The sequence below is a fragment of the Haliotis rubra genome, unplaced genomic scaffold (assembly GCF_003918875.1).
Source record: "Haliotis rubra isolate DU_JTF1 unplaced genomic scaffold, ASM391887v1 Scf1939, whole genome shotgun sequence".
In the NCBI taxonomy this organism is placed as follows: Eukaryota; Metazoa; Mollusca; class Gastropoda; order Lepetellida; family Haliotidae; genus Haliotis; species Haliotis rubra.
Window position 1 is genome coordinate 21,814 of NW_025765935.1, and position 9,627 is coordinate 31,440.

Genomic DNA, 9,627 nt, shown 5'->3' on the forward strand with positions numbered 1-9,627 from the left:
AGCTCATGGGGACCTGGTCCCGTACCACCATTGTGTATACTACTAGACCCCATTAAAGACAAATATACTATTCGGTCTCTTTTTAGAACTAAATACTCCAACCCTTCCAAAATCTTTTAAAAATGAATTAGAAATCCCAATCGACAAGAGTGAAATTCTTAGAGCAATCAAATCAATGAAAAACAACAGGAGTCCAGGTATTGATGGATACTCTATAGAATTTTTCAAAAGATTTTGGCTGGACTTGGGATAGTGGATTCTTCGATATGTAAACCAAACTTTCGTCAATGATTACCTATTTTTGACGATGAATAGAGGTGTTATCACCTGCATACCCACTCAAGGGAAAGACAGAAAATACCTAAAGAATTGGCGCCCCATATCACTACTAAACTCTATTTATAGGATAATCAATGTAGCAGAGACATTTTTCGTGTTTTTAATAAGTCAGTTTGGTTTTGTTTGTATTGAACAATTTGACAATTATTGAATAAAATGGTGTTATAGTGTTTTATTGTTTACAAGTAAAATAAGAATAAAAATATTACACAAAGTCATAATAAGGTCACGAAACATATTGAAGGTTGGTGGTAGTGTTCTAAAGTTTGTGGTTTTATGCATATGTCTATCATATTGGTATTTGGTTATGTTTGTCAAGTATTTCGGATGGATTTCATTCATCTGAAACGTTCTTATTATGTTTAGGATTCACAAAATGTGCTGGATCTAAGAGTATGGTCTCATTCTGGATAATTGTTTTATCACATGACCCTAATTCCTAGCTTTTTAATTGGCTAATTTCAAATTCCCATAATTCCCAAGCACCAGTCTGAGCACCCCGGTAATAACACTATAGCACAGCACAGCACCCAGGCAACAAGGCAACAAGGTCCACTAAACAGCATCAAACAGGTTAATTAAATATTTTAACACTAAATTATGCTTAAGTGTATTTGTTCTTTTACATCTCCATTCAAAAATTAATTGCAGTCTAAATGTTATTTGGTAATTTGTAATATATGGTCATGCTGTAAACCTACTAAACTTGGTTAATTACCTTAAAGCGCAAGTTCATGTTGTATTGTATTATAACTCATGTAAAACCAAATAGCATTATAAGTAATGTTCTGTTTTACAACCATTTCCCTCAGTTTTCTAAATGTATTAAAGAGCAATGGTTTTCTGTGAGTGGAGAGCAGAAAAATTGTGAAAGCATTGTCATGTTGATGCATGTTCTGTATGACCAACCATGGTGCTCAGCTTTCCCTTTGTATATGCTTACAATGGTTTTCTTTGTATTGTGTGAAGGGAGATCGTCACTGATGGTGAATGTATTGTCACAATGATGAATGATGTTTGTAATTGGTGGTAGGTCACATATGTATCAGCACAACACCGTCTAATCAGTAAGGCTCTATTCAACAAATGGGTAAGATGTATTTTTATATGTCAATGTATATCTCTTTTTGTGTACACCTTTCGGGTAACCTTTAAGGGTTACCAAATAGTTATCTGGTTGTATGTCATGTTAATTGTGAACTTTATTGTCTGTCAGATATGTGTACATATTGTTGTAATTTAACATTATTTGGGTAAATGTGTTAAATAGCAATGAATTATCTCCTTGGTGTCATAACCAACATTGTGCATATAGTTTCATGTTATTATTATTTCCTTTGACAGTTTATAATGTGGTATAATTCAGATGTGTAAATGTTAGACTACAGAATTAATTGTGGTAAGCTAATTGTGATACCCATGCAAAACATTATGTAATGTGTAAATGTTTCTAAGAATGTTATGTGTGTTTCAGGGCTTGAAGTATGATTAAAGAAAACATCAGAATAAAATCAGCAGCTCACCCTACAGCGAGTCATGTGATCCATTGACATTGCTTAGCGATTTAAACAGCTGTAACAATAATTACCTGTATCACAAATAGATTGAAACGTTCACTGGACTATTTAATTCATGAAAATCAAACAGGCTTTATTCCAGGGATATGTATTAGTGAAAATATCGGATTACTATATGATGTATTGTTTGAAACCAGAAAACAAAATAGAACAGGCCTTCTATTATTGATTGATTTCGAAACAGCATTTGATACTGTTTCAAAATCATTTTGTAAATAAGGTGTTACAAAAAACTTGGATTTGGCCCATATATCATGAGATGGATCTCAATTCTCACTAACAATTATATAAAAATTATACAAAATGGACATCTATCCGAATTATTTCCAAACAACAGAGGCTGCAGGCAGGGGACCCTATCTCACCATACCTTTTTTTGTTTGTCGCAGAGATCTTGGGTATCATGATTCGTGAAAATGTAGATATTAAGGGTATTATTTTGAATGGCAAGGAATATAAGCTAGGCCAATATGCAGATGACACCCAGCTCTTCTTAGATGGCTCTGAAATCAGCCCTAAAGGCTGCTATGGACACCCTCACTTTATTTTTTAAGATGTCGGGATTAAAATTAACATTGACAAACAAAAGCTTTATGGATTGGAGCTATGGCAAACAGCCAGGATACAATTTGCAATGAGTATGGTTTGGATTGGCATACAGGTAATTTTGAGGCCTTAGGGATAATCTTAAATGCTACCTTGAGTGATTTGTGGGTTATTAACACAAAGAAGAGACTAAAAGCTATTTCAAACATTCTTTGAAATTGGAGCAAAAGGAGCTTGACCATTCTTGGGAAGATTACTGTCATAAAACTTTGGCTGTATCTACTGTAGTTCATATATTTACATCTCTCTAATCCTCCAAAACGTTTTATCGATGATATTGAGAAGCTGTTTTTTCATTTATTTGGTATGGTAAAACCGGATAAGACAAAACGAGTAAATTTAATAAAAGGATTATTGGGATGGAGGAATGAGAATGATTGATATAAAGTCCTTTTTTGATGCATTAAAATTTCCGCCATAAAGACATGTTTTAAGAATGTAAGTTATAACAACCCATGTAATATTCCCATCGGACAAATTGCGAGTATTGGGGCTAATATAGACTAATATTGTAATATGGACAAATCCATTTTGGAAGGATGCCCTGCAAACATGGAACAGATATATAGAGGTCATTTTATAACTGATAAGAATGACATTTCCAAAATACTTGCAGAACCGCTCTGGTTCAGTCATCAGCTTTCGGATCCATCCAAATTTATAAAAGATTGGTTTGATAATGGAATCACTTTACTTCTAGTATTAATAATAAACTTTTACATATAGCAGAATTCATGAAGATACTATGGAATATTGCAATAGTTGAAATATACATAGCCAGGAAAAACAACAGGATTGCCAAATTTTACAAAAAGTGGCCAAATAGTTGAGTTGGGCTTTACGTCACATCAGCATTATTCCAGCCATATAGTGACGAGAACAAGTTTGCATTAGTAAACATTGTAAGTACATACTCGGAATGAGTTTTATTTCAAGGACATATATTGATTACATTGTCATTTAAAAGCATGAATACTTAGAGAACCTATAGTATGACACTGTCAAGAAACGTATATCACCTGTGTTGTACGGTATTGTAAATGCTGTTATATCAATTTTCATTCAACCTTGCAATGTACACCTCCTGAAATGAATAAAAAGAATAAAAAATACCAAAAACTTTTAATTAAACAGGCTATATCCAGAAATGCAGTGAGCTGTGGCCTTTAATCCCTTGTAACAACATACAGGGTGCAGGCACAGTGAGGGTAAACCCTAACGACATCGCCCAACAACAGTCCCTGTACTTCCAGAGCTGATGTTCACTTAGAAGGGCGGTGGACCACAACCAGAGATGGCAGAAGATTTCTACTCAGATACCACACAGTTGGATCAAGGACAAACAACAGTTTGGAGGGATTTCATGCTCGTGTGAACAGAAGTCTCTCACATCAGCACCCAAACCTGTACCGATTTGTGGACCTGATCCAAGGCATAGAGTTAGTTAGTTATTTACTTTATTTAGCGTCGAACGCACAACTAAGGTATTTCGGCGACGGAGTAGTACACTTATTAAGAAATGAGGAGGAATAAAAATAGAAATTTTGAAAGAATTGTGTTACTACCCAAAAAAAATAAGAATAGAAAGGGAGTATTAAAGGAAATTTAAATGGAAGGCCGAAATAAAAAAGTAAGGAAAAATATGAAATAAGTAAAGAGTAAAAGAGATTTGGAATTTAATATAGATGTAGTATAATATATGGTTATTGTTATTGTTATTGTTTGAGGACAGAAACTTGTTAGAATATTTAAAAACATATTTATTAAGTGAATAATGATGAACATATATAAGGTTAAAAATGAAGTTAAAAAGAGAAAGATGATTTGCAAAGTTAAAGGAACATATATACATATTTGTAACAATTGTTAAAATGATAAAAAGTGGAATCATTGTAGTATTGTTTGTGTTGCTAGATGGTTTGGTATAGTTTTGCATGAATATGATATTTAATTTAATATTTAATTTGGGGTTTGTTAGAATGTGCTTCAAATCAGAAGAGTTAGCATTATTGAGGTACTGTTTTAAAGCATTGGTAAATGGGGTCCTTTGCTTATTATATTTTGAGCAGTAAAAGATAGTTTGGGCTATTGTTTCGGGAATTTGGCAAGTGATACATTTGCCGTTCGGATGTAGGTTGATTTTGTGTAGATAGTGATTAAGATTGCAATTTGCTAATCTTAGTCTGGTTATGGCAACATCAATTCGGCGTGTTTGGTGATAATTTTACATTTTGTATTTAGTTTTGTTTTAATTTGGTAGAGTAGATAATGTTTTCCTATTTTATGTCAGTCATAATTGAATTTATTTATTATTATATTGTTAACTTTGTTTGTTAGGTCTGTTTTAGAGTAAGGTATTTTTACTTTGTTTTTGAGTGGACTTTAAGTTTGGCCGCTTGGTCCGCCATTTCGGACTCCGATATGTGACGGGACCCAGATAAAATGTATTGGATTACTTTTATTTTGGTAGTATAGTATTCTTCTGCATATGCTATTTATTAGATCTGGTCTTTTGTTGTTGAGTAATTTTTGAGAGCTTGTATGGTGCTTAAGGAATCCGTAAAAATGCAGATAGTGGTGTTTGTTTTGTCAGATGTTGTTTGGAAGGCCTGAACTATGGCTGCGAGTTCTGCTGTGAAGATACTTGATTTTGCCGGGGAGATTATAGGATTGTTTGGGGCTTTTCTGGGGGTATGTAGATACCAAAACCAGTATTACCATTTTGGTCCTTGGATCCGTCAGTATAAATGTGAAGATTATCTTGTCCATTGTAATTTTGTTGAATGAATTCTTACACTGTGAATTTATTAAGTATATTGTGTTCAGTAAGTTTTGTGATGGCCAGGAGTTTGGGCAGTAACGCTGGAGGAAGAGATTTGTAATATGGGTTTCTATTATATTGTGTAGTGTATAAATCAAGTTGTTGATTAATTTCCTGTATTTTTGTCCAAAAGGTTTGGGTATTTGCCTTTGTTGATAATGATTTTGGTTTTATTTTTTAAGAGATGTATAGTGGTTTTAGTTTTGTTTTGTAATGGGGTTGTTAAGGGACCGAGTTACATAGTTCATTGTACATCTTTCTCATTCGAGAGTGAGGTCCAGTTCCCCGCATTCTTCCAATAATGCTTGAAGGGATGTTCCTGGGAAGGCTCCAGTTATACATAGTTAGTGCTTGGAATTGGATGGAACTAAGTTTGTTTTTATGTGTTTGTGCCATATCTTGAAATATTTCGCAGCTATAGAGTAGGTTAGATTTGATGAGTGATTTATATAATAGAAATAATGTTTGTTTGTTGCTACCCCATTTACTGACTGACTGACTGAGTTTGGTTTTACGCCGCTTTTAGCAATATTCCAGCAACATCACGGTGGGGACACCAGAAATGGGCTTCACATTGTGCCCATGTGGGGATTCGAACCCGGGTCTTCGGCGTTTATTATGTGATAGGTATTTAATAATGATGAGATCTGACTTGCATTTTTTCTTGTATGAATTGAGTGTGTTTGTTCCACGTTATGTGCTGGTCTAGGATTAGAAATTTTACTGTATCTGATTGCGGTTATTTTTGCTTGTTAATATAAAGATGTACGTTCTGTTTTCTTCGACGTTGTGCTTTGAATACTACAGTTGTTGTGTTGGTGGTAGAGAGTTGGAACCCCCATTGATTGGTCCAGTTTTCAATATGGTTTAGTTGCAGCTTGAATTTATTTTTGTGCTTTGTGTATATTATTTTCATCAACCCATATTGCTCCATCATCGGCAAACGAATATATCATCAACCATGAAGAGGGTGGGTGACATGTAACTTCCCCTGGGGTGTGCCATTTTCTAGTGTATAGTTTTGGGAGATTTGATGGTCTATGGAGACCTTAAAGTCTCTGTCTGTTAGGAAGGCTGATACAAAAATTTAGAAGTGCCTCTTTTAAACTTTTTTGTAATTTTTTGGATGACACCCGGTCTCCAGAGCGTATCAAAGGCCTTGGAGAAATCCAAAACGACTGCAAGTGGGTATTATTTGGTATTTTGTGCAGTTCTGATTGAGTTGTGAATTTGTGCTAGATGATCTATGGTGGAGCAGTTTTTGCGAAAGCCAGATTTAGTTGTATTATATAGATTTTGTGTTTCAAGATATTGTGTGAGGCGGTTGTTAACCATACCCTCCATGGTTTTGCATATGTTAGATGTTAGAGATATTGGCCGATATGATTCGGCTTTGTTTACGATCTTGGCCTTGTTTGTGTATGGGTATGATAAGGGAATGTTTCCAGGTTTTTGGTATTTGACCGTTTATCCCAGCTGTATTATAAAGTTTTAGAAGTTGGTTTTGTATGGTTTTTTAACACGATATAGCTTGTATGGTCTTGACCTTTTGTGGTTATTTACGCTGTAAAGTTCCACTTCAGTAAAACGTTTATTGTAGGTTATATGCGTTTGGGGTTTTGTGCGTTGTAGGCTGCTGCTTTTAGAGATTTGTTTTGAAATTGTTGACTGTAATTTACAGTTCTGCTTACTAAAGCAAATTGGTTGGCGATGTTTTCAGCTTTTGTTGTTTGTTTCTATTGTTTTTGGGGTTTTTATTATTTTTTTTTATTTTTATTTTACTCACTTTACTTGGTTACAATTGAACAAGATATGTGGGTAGAAGCAAGTAAGAAAGTTTATGGATAACAACTTCTTTATTATATATGATGCGACGTTTCGGTATGGATTCTTATAGCAGCGTTGTCAAGCAAGAGTGAAGTACTACAGCACAGAACAGACTTATATACATGAACAGGGATTAAGTTATAACAACATGTAGGACTGAATCAGGGGATCCAGTCATTCCTGTTTTTTCTGATATTTTTGAAACTCAGGGACATAATTTGCCGATGATGAATTTTTGGCAAGATTTTCGACAATTTTATTTCCAATTTTAGACTTGTCAGTAATTAAATTATCACCATCTTTAAGATGGTGAACAGCAGATTTTGAACCTTTGCCTTTAATTCTTTGAACCATGTTCCATACCTTAGACATTGGCGTGCGTGAATTAATTTTGGAGACATAATTTCTCCAATATTGTCGTTTGTTTTGTTTTAAAGGTACGACGCGCCTTTGCATTGAGTATTTTAAATTTATTTAAGTTATGAACAGTTGGATGATGGCAGAAATCACGCTCTGCCGTTTTCCTCGCTTTTCTGGCCTATCTACATGGTTTTCGTACATGTGGAGTCGTAGAGGACTTTGGTATACACTCATCAGCTATTTGCTTTAAAACGTCAGCAAAAGTTTGAATGGGATCAGTTACATTACTGAAACATTCAGGTCGCAGTTTCGATTTACATATAGTTTGATTTACACCAGTTAGCCTTCGAAAAATTCCATCTTGTATACGACGGAGTATCAGATGGAGGTTTTTCTGAAAGAATAGTTGGGAAGTGGTCACTTCCACAATGGTCATTGTGAACTTCCCATTCAAATTCATTGAATAGATAAGAATCTGAAATGGACACATCTAAAGGAGAGTATGTGCCGGTCGCTGGATGCAAACATGTGCTTGAGTCGTCATTAAATATACACAGGTCACTATTAGAGATAAAATCTTCAAGTATTTTACCTTTGGCGTTTGTGTGTGAACCTCCCCAGAGTGGTTTGTGGCCATTGAAGTCGCCCATGATAACACAGGGCTTCGGTAGTTGATCATAGAGACTGAAGATCAGCCTGCTGAAGTGCTGACGAAGGCGGGATATATAGAGAACATAAAGTAAAAGCAACACCCAGAGTAAGCCGTATTTCTACAGTTTGAAGATTAGTTTTGAGTGTAACAGGGCTGTGAATAATATGTTGTCGCACAAGGATAGAAGAACCTCCAGTGGCTCGATCACCCGGAAGAGAAAAACAATGATAGGCTTTAAACTGACGTAAGGTAAAATTGTCTGTCTGTTTCAGGTATGTTTCCTGCAGACAAAATACTGATGGTGTTATATCCTGGACTAATAGCTGTATTTCATGGAAATTAGTTCGTAGTCCTGTACAGTTCCACTGCACGATGTTTTTAGAAAAAAACTATCTTTTCGGTGGGTTAATAGGGGATCTACCCCTCACATTTTTCGAGGGCGACAAGCTATGTTCCCTGGGATGGAAGTTTTCTGACACTTCCATGTCCTCAAGCGATCAATATTCATTGTACAATTTGACTGGATTATCTGAACCCTTCCGGGGTCTGCCACTCTTTTCGAAGATTCTGTTCTGAGTCGGTTTTACTTTGAACATTATTCTTCGAGCTTGTTTTTGCTTGAGACTTTTGAGTTGACTGAGACAAATTGTTCTCCGGATACAGATGAAATCTGACTACAGGGCTCTGATGGACCTTTAGTGAGTGAGTGAGTGTTGATAGAAGATGTCGAGGTCTGAGTAGACTGTTCAGGTGCAACAAACTGAGCATTAGTAGTTTTAACCCACGTCAAATCTGTTTGGCAATGTATCGACGAGGTGGTTACTTTTGACATGTTTTCAGAATGTGTTCTGACGACTGATGCATATGATTCAGTTGGTGCTGCAGATTCCACAGGATTTTTTGGCATCAGCAAAGCTGATGTTCTGGGTGAATTTAATTTTATTGATTGCCATTTGTTTCTCGGACAGTCTTTGGAGAAAGAATGATTTCCTGAACAATTTGTACACATTTTAAGGTCACTGGTACAGTCTTCTGTGACATGAGTAGTCTCACTACAGTGGGCACATGTTATGGGCTTTGTACAAGTATTAACTCCGTGCCCATATTTTTGACATCTAAAACATCTCAAAGGATTTGGAATGTAGATGTCAACTGAAATATTGCAGTAACCTGCTTTGACAGACTTCGGAGGATTTGGAGATGAGAATGAGAACAGATAAGTATTTGTTTGGATTGATTCGTTGTTTCTGCGGGTTGTGAATCTTTTAACATATGTCACACCCTGATCCTTCATCTCAGAAACAATATCTAGTTCTGACATATCAGCCAACAGTCGATCTCTGTCTCTGATTATGCCTTTACTAGTGTTAATTCCAACAAATAATTCTGTTGACATCAGGTTAATTGCTTGCTGTTTTCTACTGCATTCAACCAGCAGAGAGCCT